Here is a 17,250-nt window from a genome sequence, read left to right as displayed (position 1 = left end):
GCTCCTGTGGTGATGCATAGAACATGATGCTGGTGGGACACTGTCTATCCCTGTTGCTTATGGGTAGAACAAGAACACTTGTAGAACACACTCATATGTTTCACGTAGACAAGGATTCACCCAACCCATGATCTAGACCAAACCTGACAGGTGTAAGTTCAACAATAACAAAACACACACACACACACACACACACACACACACACACACACACACACACTTACTCAACAAACTTTCTCTGGCTGGATGTAGTGGTACATGCCTTTAATGCCAGCACTCAGGAGGCAGAGGTAGGTGGGTCTCTGTGAGTTCTAGGCCAACTGGATCTACACAGAGATTTCTAGGACAGCCAAAGCTACATACAGAGACTCTGTCTCAGAAAAAGGAGAGGAGAGGAGGGGAGGGGAGGGGAAGGGAGGGGAAGGGAGGGGAGAAGTAGAGAGGAGAGGAGAGGAGAGGAAGAAAAGACTCTTTAGAATTAATTTCTGGCTTGTTTTCATTCTCTCTTTACCTCAGCAAGATGGCGTTGTTCTTCGAGGCAGAGGAAATGTTCTTGGCAGCAAGATTCCATTTTCCAGGCTAATCTTTTTGTTTGTTTGTTTACATTCTAGTTGTTTTCTTTTGTTTGAGATTTGGTCTTTGTAGCCCAGGCTAGCCTCAAACTTAGTATCTTCCTACCTCGAACCTTGAGGATAGGGATTATAGTCATACAACACTATGCCAAGCCTTTTTACCCCTTCAGCACTAGGGGTTAAATCTACGTCTTGCTCGCACTTGGGAAATGCTCTATCTAAGGCTCACCCACAGCCCTGCTGGTATTTGCTTTTGAGGCTGGTCTTTTTCTTCAGGCCGAGTGGTGCTTGCCTTCAGCCTTCGCTTGCCTTTCCAGTGGTGTTCTCCCTTTGGTTTTCTCTTCTATGCCTCACTGAAGCTCCATGGTGACTTTATGGGCTTTGTATGTTTCCTTATAGCTAATTCCTATAACTCAGCAGGTTTCGGTGCAAGGATGTGTTGCCCCACAAGGATGTGTTTTCTCACTAGGAAGAGTTTACCTCTCTTTCATAAGACTCCCAACAGCCAACTGGTTTGTCTCCAACACAGTTCACACTGGGGGAAACAGTGGATTTATTAGGCGCACTCAAAGATCTTGCATGATCCTTAGTAGATGTGCAGGTGACCCTGATGCAGGAACACTGGAAGATTTCTGTTCTGATGGGCCATTACTCTTCCCAGTGGCTCCATAGATGAAGCCTTCTTCCCTCATCTTACCCAACTTAGGGGTGTAGGCTTACCTGTAAGCTTACCCCTAACTAGCTTACAAATAAGCGAGACTGAGACTATGGTTATTTTTATTTGGTTTTGACAACGATTAGGAGATAATCCGTAATCTACTCTTCTAACTGCTGGCCTGGCTACCTCCCCAGCGGTGTATCCCAGACACTTGCTGTTTCTCCTGGTCACGTGCTCATGGTCCATCTCGTCTCATGGTGGCCTCCTCCTCCCTCCCTCTCTTCCTCCTCTTCTTCTCCCAACCAGGTCACTCCAAATCTCTAATCCCTCCAGTAATTAGCTGTAGCCAATTTTATTTAGCCAATAGTTTTAAATCAAGGAACAAGGTTTGCACGACAGAAGCTTGTGAACAAGAGAAGTCACTCAGAGGCCTAGACTTTTGGGTTTAGAACTTAACATTACAATACACAGGAACAGATCGAACTTCAACATGCATACTCTAGCATCTATCCCAGACCATGAAGTCGAATCCAATTAGGGAAAACTGCGTACAAAGGGAAGGGAACCGTGACTGTAAGACCTTGTGAGGGTCCAATGATGCCTCTTCCCATCCTCTCATACTCTGAGAGGATGTCAAGTTTGCCTCATCCCAATGGACCCTTTTAGATCAGGTAGGCACCACTGATCTCATAAAGATGGTCCAGCTTTGGCTAGAAAAATAGTACCTTACAATAGACTGCTAGGAAAATTTCCTTTCAAAGTCTACAGTGTCTTCTGTGTGACAGGGAGCTGCACCCATGGAATCCTAACATGGTGGCTGCCTAATCAAGACCTACAAGACACTAATCCACGGGTTGATGTGGATGGGGAAATCTCAAAAGGACCCTTTACTAGGTGAAGAGCTACAGTTAACTAATGGCTGCTAAGAGAGTGAGAGTTAGACCTCTCCAAGGACAAGTCCCCAAGTAGTCACCTTTAAACACATACAAATGGACTTAGCATGTTGTATGTATATATTTGCATACATATTTATGTGTTAATAATCATAATGATAATAACAAGGTCATGCATTTGAGAGGGAATAGGAGGAAGTTGGGAGGAGCTGGAGGAACAGAAGTTGGAGAGGAAATGATATACCTACAGTACTGGTAGATAAAATTCTCAAAACATTTTAAAATTGTTGGGCAGTGGACATACATTTCTTTATTCCCAGCACTTGGAAGGCAGAGGCAGCTATGTTCTGTGATTTCTAGGCTAGCCTGGACTACAGAGAGAGTTCTAGGACAGCCACAGCTACAAGAGAAACCCCGTCTCCAAGGAAGAACAAACAACAACCAAAAGAAAAGCTTTAAGGATTAAAAAACAAAATCAAGCCTACTATGCCAGCTTCTTAGGGTCCCCATCAACTGTGAGTGCTGGTGATGACAGAGGAGGAAAGATGGACTTCTTTTCCTTCTTTATCTCTGGAGAAACAATACGTCCCCTGTGCTACCTCATTGCCAGTCACCTGACTTATTATAAGGTCCCCTTTTAGGCTGACTTTTCTAAAACAGAGCAAGGAAATAATACATTGTATTAAGGAAGAGGAAGGCCATCAAGTCAAGGCTTGCAGTCTCTACAACCCCCTAACCCAGGTCTGCACTGCCTCCTGTAGGCAAGGCAAGAATATTTGTCCTGATTAGAATACTCTGGAGGCTGGTCTAGCTAGAGGCTGCAATGCTACCAGGATACCACAGAGAAGACCTCAAGGCAGCAGGAGAGATGTCCAGGTTCTTCAATCCATTTTTTTTCCCAGAAATGCTTCAACTTGAAATGACTTGTGCTCTGTAAAGCAAAACTGGGAGAACAGGGCACATTTTAAGTAGCCTCACTGACCTTTTTTTTTATCCAGTTCTTTGCTGTGTTCCCAGTTCAAGGCCAGCCTCTACGTTACGCTGGCTTCCTGTGATGGAGAGGCTCAGAGCTTGCCTCTGTCCTTCTTGTCTGCTCAGCTAGTCGGGTGTGTGTGTGTGTGTGTGTGTGTGTGTGTGTGTGTGTGTGTGTGTGTGCGTGTTGGGGATTTAGCTCAGTGGTAGAGCGCTTGCCTAGGAAGCACAAGGCCCTGGGTTCGGTCCCCAGCTCCGAAAAAAAGAAAAAGAAAAACAAACAAACAAACAAACAAACAAACAAAAAAAAAAAAAACCCATGAGCTAGTCATCCCTAATGGACCCAGTGGTAGGTGTAGATTGAAACAGGCCCGCAATCAGAAAGGCCCATTAACACCATCTGTTTAAAGTCAACAGCATGTATAAGAGAAAGGAAATCTTTGTGACTCAAACCCTCACTGTTCAAATATTTTCCTTCGATTTTCCCGGTATCATAAAACTCACAGACAAGAGAAATAAAGGGGGTCAGATATTAGCCTGTATATAACTTCTATTAATATCAGCCTGATTAATTTTAGGCAAAACACCTTCTGTTTTGTAACTGTCTAGTAGCAAAGAAGCAAGATAGGTAGGAAAGGCTGAGGCTGTGCACCTTGGCCAGTTTCCTTTGGCTTTAGACAACCAAAGAAGGAAGCATCCAGCAAGCGTTCCCTGGGAACTCCCAGCATGTACTTGCCCAGTTTATCTAAGCCACTGCTCCAGTCGAAGCAGGAGTCCTCAGCTAAACCAGAATAGAAAGCTTGAATGTTTGAGAGGCTCAATGGGACTTGACGACTCTCAAGGACACGGAGGGACCAGCGTGTGCGTCACATAAGGGATGCATGCCTAGGTCTCTCCCTATGTAAATGGCTCATTGAGGAAGACGGGCATGGGGGGGGGGGCAGCAAACAGAAAGATTTCACTGTTTTGCTCTGGTTTTTGAGGCACAGCTGTCTTGAATTTACAATTCTTCTGCCTCTGTGTTCAAGAGCTGCTGCATAACAGGGGTGTGCCGTCATACCTAAGAAATTAATTTTATTTTCAGCCTCTGGAGCTTAAAATTGTCACTCCAGGAACCTATGAGGTGACCTTGTGGGGACAAGTTACTGCCACCAAACCTGACAATCTGAGTTCATTCCCTAGAACCCATATTGTGGAAGGAGACAACCGGCTCTTATGATGTAGTCAGCAACCTCCACATGGGGGCAGGGTGGGGGTGGCACAGGCACACAGACACATATACAGAGAGAGAGAGAGAGAGAGAGAGAGAGAGAGAGAGAGACAGAGACAGAGACAGAGACAGAGACAGAGACAGAACATAAATAGATTAAAAAAAAAAAAAAAAAAGCCTGGGACAGGACAGGCAGGACTATGTAGAAAAAGGCTGTCTCAAAAATACCACATAAATAAAGTGTAAGAAATTAAACATTTTTTAAAAAATTGTTTCTCCAAAAGCTGACTGTGTTGAGCAAACCATTTGGTGTGGAGTAGTATGGGTTCCAGAACCATGAGGAAAGCACTAATTTGAGTTATAGTCTGGTGAGTGGTCACCAACTCGATCAAAGCATTCATGAATATCTCTAAATGATTTTACTCGGGGCCACACCTTCTGGTCACAGAAGGACCAGGAAGAAAGAAGCTTTGCTCTTTGTCTTTTCCCCCTCGCTCTTGGTAGCAAACACATTCCTTCACTGGCATTAGGAACTCCCTCTTGGAGACTGTACCCTGAAGACCAACAGAGACATCCAACCTCATGGGTTAGGCATAGCATCAGTAAGTATTCTCTGGAATGGATTAACCACATCCTTCATAATCTTCCCTCTTTCCTACAGGCACTGATTCCTTTTGTGTGGTTCCATCTAAAGTTTCTGAAGTGAAAACTTCTAGTTTCTTTGAAAATTTAGTTACATTAAATGAAGTTTTGCTGGTGCACACAGGGGAAAGAATGTCTTGCTAAAGCAGACATGGGAAAGAATGTTTTCCTGAAGCAGACACAGAGGAAGGATGCTTGGATATAGCAAACACACGGAAGGACCTGTGATGAAAGATAATGTGACCCCATAGACAGTGGGAGACAAGCACTGAGCATTGGTCTATTCTTCACTAAGAAGACACACGTGTATTGGTTCGCCTTACACAGTGTCGTTGAGCTCAACTTGTGGTAACACCATCATCAAGAGAAACTCGCCAAGAACTGCTTGTGAGGTTTCTGCGGCAACTTGTAACTTCCGAGACCTTACCCTAGGCCAGTTGGCAAGCCTGGCGGTTTCTTCAGAACTGAACTACAGTTGCTGGTTCGTTCCTGGTGTCTGCCTGCAGAAAGGACTGGATTGTAGCCGCCAGTTCATGTGTGTTATCTGCCTGCTTACAGGAATGCACTGTAGCTGCCAGTTAATGTGTGGTATCTGCCTTCCTAGAGGACCGGTCTGCAGCTGCTGGTGTTTGCTATGGGACCGACATGCTGAGAAAGAAGATAGAGCTTGTTCCCAGAGAACTACTGCTGAAAGGGTCCACTTCCCCCATCTCCTAGTAAACTTTTCTCCTCCATTACCTCTGCTGTGTGGTGGGTTAGAGGAGAGGTTGAGCCCTTATTAAAAGGAGGTTGCAAAAAATGTATGCCTACAGTTTTCCAGCAGAGAGAGTCAATTTAAAGACCCTTGACCAAGGTATTGTTGGGCCCTACCTTGGGGTGTTTCCCTCCCCCCTCACTGAGCCTTTTAGCCTACTATGGCAAGAAGTTGTTTACACCCTGGGAAGCCCCTGATTTTGTTTTTGTTTCTTTTTTTTTTTTTTTTTTTTTTTTTCCGGAGCTGGGGACCGAACCCAGGGCCTTGCTAGGGCCTTGCTCTTGCTAGGCAAGCGCTCTACCACTGAGCTAAATCCCCAACCCCAGCCCCTGATTTTGGACCTGGACTTTGCATGGCACCCTTCCCCCTCACTGAGCCTTTCAGCTTACTGTTGTTAAGAAGTTGTTTACGCCCCTGTTTTGGGGCCAGGACTTTCCACACACAGATTTTTTCCTGTTTTCCTGGTTAGGGATTTTCACCTGCTTTATTGTTTTTCCACGGCTTTTGCCTCTGGTATATAAGGAGATCTCAGTAAAGCCCAGACGGCATTCGTTTAACACGAATGACCGGAGTCTGTGTTTCTTCTTAAATCTTGCAGGCCTACGTCTGGTTCTCAGTGTCGTGGAGACGCCTGCATCATCAAGGTATGATTCCTCAGCTCTGAGCCCACCATCACAATGATAGGGGTTTCATTCAAACAGCTCCATAAGCAGAAAGCAGGTTAACACCTGGTTCAGGTCTTACAGATGGGTCCACCTCTACATTCTCTTTTATCCACCATGAAGATTTTATACAAAAGGAGGCAAGCCTCCAAATGTCTTTTGTGATTCTTGTTTTCTTTCCTAAACTTGCAACTGGCTGTGTCAAATAAGTAAGGCACAAATCTGGCAATTGTCGTATGTCTATCACACCCTCTTAGAGCTGCTTCTGCATGTGGTGATTTGAAATGGATGTACAGTCTAGGATTACAGTTTCCAACTTACAGACAACAGAACTGAACTCGTGATGAGATTCCACCATGGTGTCCCATGACCAGGGCCACAAGATGCAGAATGTGGTGGTGAAGCTCATCAACCTCATCTTCTGGTACTGCAGAATTCTTGTCATGCTCCAGGGTGACTCCATGAAGAGCAGGAGGGTGGAGGGTTATTATTGCTGGCTTTGATGAGTACATGAACCTTTCGTTAGATGATGCAGAAGAGAGTGGATCTAAAACAAAGCCAAGAAATACTGGGTTAGGCAGGACCTGCTAAACTGAGATGATAATACTCTGCTATGAAGTGTTCCCAAATAAGAATGGTCAAGAAAGTGACTTGGAGATGGTGGGGTCTGTTGTTGTCTTGTTTTGTTTTGTTGTCTTCTTTTGGGAGTAGGGTACAGAAGTATTTATTTGTATCCTTTTGATACTGTACACTTACTATCAAGGGATAAGAAATATAGTGAGATTGCTTTGTTAAAAAAGAAATGGGACTGGAGAGATGACTCAGCAGTTCCAGAGGTCCTGAGTTCAATTCCTAGCAACTACAAGGTGGTTCACAACCATCCGTAATGGGATCCAATGCCCTCTTCTGGTGTGCCTGAAGACAGCAACAGTGTGCTCACATACATAAAACAAATGAATCTTGAAAGAAAGAAAGAAAGAAAGAAAGAAAGAAAGAAAGAAAGAAAGAAAGAAAGGAAGGAAGAAAGAAAGAGAGAACCTTTTTGCAAACCTGTATTTTCACCAGTGCAGAGAGTGGGTACATCTCCCTGGCTTTTTTCCTAGAAGGTTTTAAAGAAAGTGTGGGTGCAGATCTAAGATTTTGAAGTGTAAGTCGGCTGTGCTGGATTAGCTGGTAAACACCGCTATCCAAAGTGGAGGACCGAGAGAAAGTCTACTCCTTATCTCTAATAGTTTCAGACTCACTCTTTCCACCAGAGGAACAAAGCGTAGAGGTAAAATACAAACTTCCTGAGAGAGATCAGTCAATGTTCTCCTTCCCTGAGAGTCAAACACACTGCAGCAAGGAGGGTAGAATGAAGCAAGGCAGAGGAAGGTGTAATGCGTAATCTAAGAGCTAAAGGATTATCTAGGCAGAGCTCAACTTATAGGCTTGGTGTCAGATACTGTGGAGAGTGAGGACAACTGAGACCAAGGAGTCATGTTGACCTCAGGCACACCTGGATTGGTCACAGGGTGCATTTTTGAAGACAGCAGAAATCAAGAGGAAGGCCCAAAGGAAGTTCAGAAGCTCTGTATTGGGTTGTAATGTTCAAGCATTACTAGGTGACAAGGTGTTGCAAGAGGAGGTATCAGGTCAGGGTCCTGGCAGGAATGTTTAATGTGTGGATGGTTTACAATAATGTGAGCAGAGTTCTAAAAAGGATCTGTGCTACTGTTGTTTGGTGAAGGCAAGAACCGTGGAGAGCTACATTTCTACAGATAGCATTAAAGATTGGAAGAAAGAAAAAGGGAAGAAAGGGAGGGAGAGAGAAAAAGAAGAAGGGAGAGGCACAGGAATGGCAACTTCTTGAGATCTGTGGCTTTCAGAAGGATGATCCAGCCAACCTGAGGGGACCCACCGAGAAGAAGTTTATGAACATCACAAGCCTCCAGCCTCTAAGACCTTGTTTGAAACAATCACAGGAAGTCGGAGAGACTATCGATGAAGTCCATAAATGGTTGATACGCCAAGACAGAGAGACAGGTTAGAAAGTGGAGAGTAGATAGAGAAGGACAAATGGGGAGCATACATAAGACAGGGTTTCCAAGCAGGTGTGTGCACTGGGTGGAAATAATTAGCATGCAGATTGGAGTAACAGTAGAAACAGATGAAGTCATGGAAGGAGAGAAGATACATCAAGAGAAGTCACTGAACTACAGTGAACACTGACCGGAGAGAGAGGTGTCTGGGGAAGAGGGTCTCACAATGGAGAATGAGAAATGAAAGGCAAAGACCCAATAGTAAAATGATGTCAGGGTATCATAGGGCAGAATCAGGGGACCATTTCTGAGCAAGAAGCACATAGCAATATAGCATAGAGGTCCTCAAAAAAGTGAAGCTGGATGGTGGTGATGCATGCCCTTTAGCCTAGCAGTTGAGAGTTTGAGGCCTGCTTGATCTTCAGAGCACATTCTAGGACAGCCAGGGCTCCCCAGCGAAACCCTATACAGCTAAGCAAGAAACCAAAAATGAGATCTTGAAGAGACAGAAGTATATACCACATGGATTATATTCATGATAGTAAAAATGAAAAAGCATAAACCTAACATCCATCGATGGATGGTGGCTAATATAAATTCATAAAATTTGTTACATGAACACATATATACACACTTGAATATTATTCATCCTTGAAAAGGGAGAGGACTGTGGCCTCTGAAAACCCTCAGTGAAACTTGAGATAATTGAAATAAGCCAGCCACAAAAGGATAAGAACTGCACTATTTCACTATTTGAGATAACTAACATGACAAGCCTTATGTAGACCAATGTACAGGGGTGGTAGGTAGGGGCTGCAGGGAGAGGAAAAAGGAATTTGGTGGGTCTGGATACTCTGTGCTGCAAGAAAAAAAACATTCTGGAGACTGGCTGTGTGAGAGACGGTAACTGGAGTTAGTATATATACATCAAATGTCTTAGTTAATGTTCTATTGCAGTGAAAAGACACCATGGCCAAGGCAACTTACAGAAAAAAGCATTTAATTGAGGAGTCACTTCCTGTTTAAGAGGGTTAGTCCATGACCATCTCATCATGGTGGGGAGCATGGCAGCAAGCAGGCAGGCACTGGAACAGTAGCTGAGAGCTTACATCAGATCTGCAAGTTATAGGCAGAAAAAGGAAGACGGGGTCTGGAGTGGACTCTTAAAATTACTCCAACAAGGCCATGCCCCCTAATCCTTCCAAAACTATTCCACGAACTGGGAACCAAGCAGTCAAAGATACGAACCTATGGGGGTTAATTTTCATTCAAACCACCACACTAAGGTTTGTCATGATAGTTAGTCTTACCACAGCTGTCATCCCAGCGCTCAGAAAGCTGACGGAAGTGTTCTGTGAGTTCAAGGCCATCCTGAGCTTTATAGCAAGATCTCATCTCAAAAATAGAAAAGAAAATAGAAAGATAATAATAACTAAATTAAAAAGGTAAATTTTATGGTAAGTACTTTACTGCAATTAAATATAAGATTGCACGTCTTTCTGAAACTTCTTATGACATCAAGTGACATATTTTTATGTCAACGAATTTATTTCTGTATTAATGCTTTAGCAGCTATTTAATGTGGTGTTTCATGATTCCTTAACTTTTTTGACCCAATTACCATTTTGGGGAATTTATATACTTCTTACAGAGCTATCAACATGAACAACTGTGGTGACCATTGCTATTAGCTCTGTCTTCGCCAACTGTGCAATTACATCCTTGGAGTAAATCCCTGGAATGGAATCTCTGGGCCAATGAGGGGTGTGACCTGAGTAAAGGGGTGGGTGAGGTGGAGTAAGAAATGAAATCGAGGAACTCAAACCTGAACATCAACATCAAGCAGCAGAGAGTTGAGACCCTGAGGTGATTTGCAACCCTAAGATTCGACAGAGAAAAAATTCTTTCTACGTTTGGGGCCAAATTCAAAGTCAGCTTTGTTAAATACTGAACAGAAGATGGACCTTGATCACGAGCGTCCCCTGGGATGATCCCCAGCCAAAATAGTCCCAAGACAAGTGCTGCAGGGGCATATAAGACAAACTTATAAACCACTGTACTTTCCCATCAGACTTTGTAATTTTCTAAGAACTACAATTCCCAGAATTCCAAGAGGTGACCTGGTCCTTGGGCAGGTAGGGCTTACAAGTTGGACATTACAGATATACATTGAGTGATTTATAAAATGTTTCCTGCTGGTGGTGGGGGATGGCATTTGTTTATTCACATATTTGATGTATAAATGCCATTGAGAGTCCATACTCTGTTCATGCTTATACCCTAAACATTGGGATCTCTAGTTAAATATTATTATTCTTCACGGCAGCTCAAGAAGAGCAATGGTGACCCAATTACTTCAGTGTAGTGTCTATAAACAGTAGGGATATGGCTGAGGGATACTGGGAGCAGAAAGATACCTCATCAATGAGAAGAAGCTTCTTAGAAGAATGGCCTGGATGGCAGGGCAATGAGTTTTGGATAAGTCAGAGCAGTTTAGACAATGACATCCAAAGTCCACAGTCCCCTGAGACCTTATTTAATGTCCTTAGTGAGCAACAGAAAATGGCTGAGATAATGGTGTGTAAACTCTAAAGCTAAACTACAGAGAGCAAAGCAGCTGCCGCCATCTTGCTTTCCAGGGGTCTATACCCTGTCATGAAGATATTCTGGCAGCCCTGAGGTCTCCCAAGTGCAGCCCTTGCCAACCTACCAGCCACATGAATACCTCACCTTTGAATAGGATCCTGCAGCCCCAGTGAATGACCACAGGCTAAGCTTTAACTGTTGGCTCATGAGGGAATCTCAGGTATATTAAATAGTGACGGGGTTTTGTTCTTGTTTGGTTTTCAGTGCTGAAATGTTTGAGGGTTACATGTTCTTCTACAATAGTTAATCTAACATTCTACACTCTAAATGTATGTCTTGGTTAGGGTTTTTATTACTGCAGCAAAACACCATGCCCAAAAACCAAGTTGGGAAGGGAAGGGTTTTATTAAGCTTACACTTCCACACTGCTGTTCATTATTCAAGAACATCAGGAAGGAACTCAAAGCAGGGCAGGATCCTGGAAGCAGGAGCTGATATAGAGGCCATAGGAGGAGTACCACATACGGGCTTGCTTTTCCTGGCTTGTTTAGCCTGCTTTCTTACAGAACCCAGGGCCACTAGCCTAGGCATAGCACCACCCACCATGAGCTGGGCCCTCCACTATTGATCACTAATTGTGAAAATACCTTACAGCTGGATCTCATAGTAGCCTCAACTAAGTCTCCTTTTTCTCTGATGACTCTAGCTTTGTCTCAAGTTGACACACAAAACCAGCTAGAACAATGTATGTGAAGCTCTAGCTGAACAACCCTGAAAAGAGAGCATGTCTGGAATGATCCCGGAAAAGATTCCATGTGAGATCTGGCAAGAGCTGGTTTGGAGAAGAGCAGCCAGGCCAGGCAGGGCTTATCTCCCTGTCTTACTTAGGGTCTTGTTGATGTGAAGAGATACCATGACCAAGGCAACTCCTGTAAGGACAACATTTAATTGGGGCTGACTTACAGGTTCAGAGGTTCAGTCCATTATCATCAAGGCAGGACTGTGGCAGCATCCAGGCAGGCATGGTGCAGGAGGAGCTGAGAGTTCTACATCTTCATCTGAAGACTGTTAGGAGACTGCCTTCCAGGCAACTAAGATGAAGATCTTAAAGTCCATGCCCACAATGACACACTTCCTCTAGCAAGGCCATACCTATTCCAACAAAGCTATACTGTCTAATAGTGCCACTTCCTGGGCCAAGCATATTCAAACCACCACATTCTCCATCCCCAGAACTGACTGTATTCATGTCTGAGGTGAGCATTTAGAAATAGTGGGTTGTAAGGAAAGCTTGGTCAGGGAAACCACCTCTGAGAGAGAAGAAGACAAAGAAACACATAGAAGTTCAACAACAATGGGCAAGAACTAAGAAACTCAAGGAGAGATCTCAAGCACAGATGTTAAAATAGGGGCTGGGGAGATGGTTCGTTGGTGATGCCTGCCACACAAGCGTAAGGACTTCAGCTCAGTTCAATGTACACAGGTAAAAAAAAAAAAAAAACCATGCATTGCGGTGTGCATCTAGATTCCTAGTGCTGGACAGGCAAAGATGGGAGATGCCTGCAGTTGCCTGACCAGCGAATCCTGCCAAATCTGTGAGCTTCTGGTTCAGTGAGGAGACTGTCTCAAAACAAAACAGATGCCAAAGAAGACTACAATGTGGAGAATGAGAGAGAGATGGCTGACGTAGACCTCTGGTCTTTGCAAGCCCACACAAACACACACACATAAGGAAAGATAAAAATAGGGTTTTTCTTTGGTTCTTTTTATGACCAAGTCTTACTGTTGGTATTCTGTCTAAGCTCCACCCCCTCAGCTACCTGGCAACAGCCAGGTATGCTCCACCCCATAGTTGCCTGGCAACAGCCAGCTGTGCCTGGCACACTATAAGGAGCTGCTTGGCCCCTCCTCACTCTCTTGCTTTCTGCTCTCTGCTCTCTTCTTTTCCCTGTTCTTCCTCTTTGTCCCTTCTCTCCCATCCCCCTTCCTTCCATGTGCTCACGTCGGCTTTTACTTCTTCCCTCTTCTACTCTTCTCTCATTAAACCTCTCCACGTGGAACCATGTTGGTTTGGTGTATTCTGTCTAGACAGGAGCGGAGATTTAAACCCCAACACTTACCATGTAGCTCGATTTGGCTTCAAACACTGGATCTCCATACCTCAGCTTCCCAAATACTGGAAACGCAAGGCTTTATTGCTACCTCAGATTAAAACAAAGATATTCAGAGAAAGGTATAATAGCCAAACCTTCATTTTAAAGAAAATGAGGCATGGTGTGATTAAACAATTCCAAAATACACTTCACCCTGTAAGTTGTGCGTAAAGACATAACTGGGTCAAAAGGATCCTCATATAATTAGACCAAATGGCCCGGAATTGTTCCCAAGTCAAGGAACATTTCCAGGGCTGAGGGTCTTTGGTCTCTGGTCATTTCAGGAAATACCAACGATGACGTGTCACTGGCATCCAGCAGCTCTGTCTAGGAGGAGAAAGGCAAAGATGTGGAGGATGACACAAAGGAAAAGGAGAAGGACTCTTCCCCGACCCCCCCGGGGGGGTGCTGGGTACCAAACTCGGGGTTGGGATATCCTCAGCCCCTATTAAATTTAATTCGGAACCCGTCTCATTAAGTTCTCAGGCTGGCCTTGAGCTCACTCTGTAGCCCAGCCACTCCTCAAACTCATAGTCCTCCTGCCTCAGCATTTTCAGTAGCTGAGATTACAAGCCTATTAGTCCTAGCCAGCTGAGCATTCCCATTAAAAAAAAAAAAAGGACACAATTGAAAGGAGGGGGGTGGGGGCATTTGACATTTCTGCCCTGTCTCTTGTTCATAAATCCATGTGATTGAGGTTCTCTTTTTAGCTAATGTATTTCTTTTGATTGGTCAGTCTAATCAGCTAGCCCTTTTCTCATTATCCTACCATGTGCCATTTTGGGCCTGGCCCTCATGTCAAGTCTTGGGTGACTACCCAAAATGCTAGGCTAAGTGCCACAGCCACAGCTTCCTTAACAGTTTAACAGTCCAAGGTACACCCCACATGTACAACCCCTGCAGCCCTCCTCCTCAAGGCAAAGACCTCCAAGTGACCCTTGATCCTCCTCTCATTTCCCTACCCTTCACCTCCAGCCCACCAACAAACCTATCAGCTTCCCTGTCTGTGAAGGTCCAGAACCTGCCCACTCCTCACCATTTAATCTGGGTTGGCCTCCAAATACCCACTGTTCCCTCGGGTCACTACTCTCAGACTGACAGAGCATAGCTCTCTCTGTGTGGCCTTCCCTGACCCTGGGAGAGCTGCCTTGCTCCCCCCAACCCCCCTCTCTGTCCATTGTTCCCCAGATAGAAGCCTTGGGCATCTTTTACTTTCTCTTGTTTATTGTCTGTCTTCCCGTCCTGGGTTCCAGAGGTTAGCACATCCTTTCTCAAATCTGTTCCCAGCCCCCAGCAGTCAGGCAGAACTTTAAATATCTGCTAAACCTTGACAGAATGAGGCTCTGTTCCTGTTTTCAAGAGCTGTTGATCCAAAGGGGGAAATTGACCTCCACCAACAGCGCGACCCTAGTGCTGTGTTAGCCACTCTGTAAGTATTTAGGGAAAGCAGCAGCAAGGAAGGGATGATAAGGGAAGTAACACGAGGCAGAGAGGAAGAATGACACCTACCCTGAGGTGTGTGGGCCTCAGAGGTGGGGGTTGGGAAAGGAGTTGCACAATATTGGAACCGGCCTTAGCTACCCCTCCCCCACATGACACCCTGCGTCTTTTCTTTCCTTTGCTAACTAGGGGCTGTTGAATGCTACCTGGGCCGCCTACCACTAAGCTCTACCCCGTTTCTATTTGAGACAAGTTCTTAACTAATTTACCCAGACAAACCTTGAACTCCCTCAGTACGCCCCCCCCCCCCACCTCCCTGAACTTTCTATGCTACGGTGGCTGGGATTAAAAGCTTGGACTACTCACTCAGTAACTTTAGCTTTAACCTGGCAGACACCTATGGTCGTTCATACAGCGCCCCGGGGAGGGGAGAGCCCCTCCGCTGCCATGTTTATGATGGAGGAATGGAGCAAAGGCACCCCCACTCTTCTGTTTGGAACTGCACAGATGGTGGTGGTGAGCGCCGCATGGGTGATTTAACACACTCTGCTTTCGATTGCCCTCTTGGAAGCCTGTACGTGTGGGCAGAATTTTGAAGAGTTGTGCCCTTAAAGAATGACCAAATCAAACAGAACGATTTTCTTTCACCACACGGGAGGGCAGTTCCCTGAGCTGTCATGGTGGCAGGGGTAGACAGAACTGAACCTTGGGTGCTACCTGAAGCTCACGCCTTCTTAAGGCTTAGCCACAGTGAGCAACGCTACCTTCAAGGACTAGGCAAGTCACCCTTCTTCAGACTACATGCCGTAGTCACCTCTGATGGGGTTTGGGGGTGGGGGTGGGGACTCCTAAGCGATTGAGCAAGTGATTGACACTAAGGAACGCCAGTTTACGCACAAGGGCAGAAATTGGCTTCTCCCGGACTTTGCTTCAAAGTCTTAAATTACCAAACAAAACACTGGCTAAGGCTGTGAGGCAGGAACGTAGTGCCTGCGGGTAGGGGTGGGGGGCGGCTCATCCTTTTAGAGCTTTTCCTTATCTGCCAAGGGCTACTGAAATCCCAGGTCCCAGAGCACACTGCAGCCTCGGTGACGCTCCCTCGCCTTTGAAACGTGCAACTTGTATAAATGTGCCGGTTCCTGCTTTCTGTCAATTTTTAGCAAGTGAGCAAATAAAATGTGGTTAGGAAAACCCAGATGATCCCTAAACCATCAATTGCTGACCTCGCGAAGTCCACAGTCCTTGGTAGCGCGCAGAGCTACCGGGCTACGTGACTGAGGGCTCGCCACGCCCCTGGCCACCCTAGGTTGAGTTCCCAGCTGAGCCGGCTCAACTGCCAGGGACAGGCTGCTCGGCCACGCCCCAGTCCCCTGGGCCCCAACTGTGCTAGACCGACCAGGACGCCCATCCACGTGCAGAGTCCTTCCTGCGTGCAGAACGTGCCAGCTCGATCCTGCTTCTGAGCCTCTGTAATGCATCCTTGGACTGTAGTGATTTAGGCGAACCTCAGACAGCCTGCAGAAGTACGATCTGAAGATATCCAGTTTCGCGAATGTTGTATTTCTAGTATGCAGACGCTAGTGAGGTCACGTCTATTAAATGCTATGTGTTTATTGGGGTCAAAGTACTGATTTAATTTTGTTGCCTATTTCTTAGGTAATCTCAAATCCGGTGTTTAAAGCAAAGTTTACTGAGATGTAGTGACAGCTCAACAACCCCACGTGGTTGACACATAACTTGAAGCTATCATCAGTCCGGGATCAGTTACCAGCCTTCTCTCACAACTGAGAACATTCTCATAATTTCTTATATAATATTAATCAGGTTTTTATTAATGGGATTCACTTTTGAATGAGAACAGTTAGGAACGAAATGTTTGAGAATCTCTTTTTAGGCAACTTTCAAGGAATGCTCAGTTCCTAACCTTAAACAAACCAAAAGGGCAAAGCGATGTTATCTTTTCCCGGCAGGATAATAAACTGAGCTTTCTGTTTTCCTTCGGTCTTTTGCAAGCAGTGACACTTGAGAAGTTTCTCACCAGCAGGTTTCTGTCCCCTGCCTGAAAATTGTCTGACTGACATGAACCTAAATAAGGCTGGGGGCAACGGGGTGGGGGTGGGGACCTCCTCAGCTATACTCTCTGTGTCCTGAGCCAGCCAGCCAGCAGGGCTATAGGTTTGATTCCTCCTCCCAACTCCCACCCTTGGAGATAAAAATCTTAGGCCGTGTACACTTTAGGCTAGCTTTTCTTCACCAGTGACCTACAAGCCCCAGACCCGAGGCTACAGGATTTAGGAAATCTCCATTCTTTTGTTCTTCTTGTTGATGATATTTTCTCCTTCCCAGTTAAAACGAGGCTTATTTGCAACCTCTAAAAATGGCGAAAAGGCTGGGGAGGAGTGACATTTGTCAGCGTCCACTTTCTCTCTCTGAAGTTTGGACAACGTCAAAGGAACCCGGGTAGTGAAGGTCACACGGCTGACCTGGAGTAGGAAGAGTGGGGGAGGCTGATGCAGATGGCGCCATCTGCAGAACCTCTTCTAGCCGCCATTTTACTGTACCTCACCATAGCCTTGGTTAGTTAGCGTGTTTCTTTCAGTTTTACTGTCACATGATGATGTTTGGGTCAGCAATGGGCCACATATCAGGCCGTGGTGTGGAAAGAATGTATAACGAACCCTATGGCC

General features: G+C 45.3%; 1 long non-coding RNA gene across 6 annotated transcripts; it reads right to left on the bottom strand.

Moving 5' to 3' along the window:
* Nucleotides 1–291: 291 nt before the first annotated feature.
* On the bottom strand, nucleotides 292–16,127 carry LOC120097448 (uncharacterized). Of its 6 annotated transcripts, none has more exons than XR_010058414.1 (5): nucleotides 14,930–16,127; nucleotides 9,695–13,450; nucleotides 9,372–9,500; nucleotides 6,685–6,910; nucleotides 292–3,067 (listed from the first exon to the last, which is right to left on the bottom strand). It is a non-coding gene; the product is annotated as an uncharacterized LOC120097448 (long non-coding RNA). The 6 variants fall into 6 exon arrangements; XR_010058412.1 differs by lacking the exon at nucleotides 292–3,067 and having other exon boundaries at nucleotides 4,507–6,910; nucleotides 9,695–12,122; nucleotides 13,091–13,450; XR_010058410.1 differs by lacking the exon at nucleotides 292–3,067 and having other exon boundaries at nucleotides 4,509–6,910; nucleotides 9,695–9,779; nucleotides 11,934–13,450.
* Between the last annotated feature and the right edge of the window lie 1,123 nt (nucleotides 16,128–17,250).

Source organism: Rattus norvegicus, chromosome 16, assembly GCF_036323735.1.
Source record: "Rattus norvegicus strain BN/NHsdMcwi chromosome 16, GRCr8, whole genome shotgun sequence".
Lineage (NCBI taxonomy): Eukaryota > Metazoa > Chordata > Mammalia > Rodentia > Muridae > Rattus > Rattus norvegicus.
This window is presented reverse-complemented; position numbering and strand designations above follow the sequence as displayed.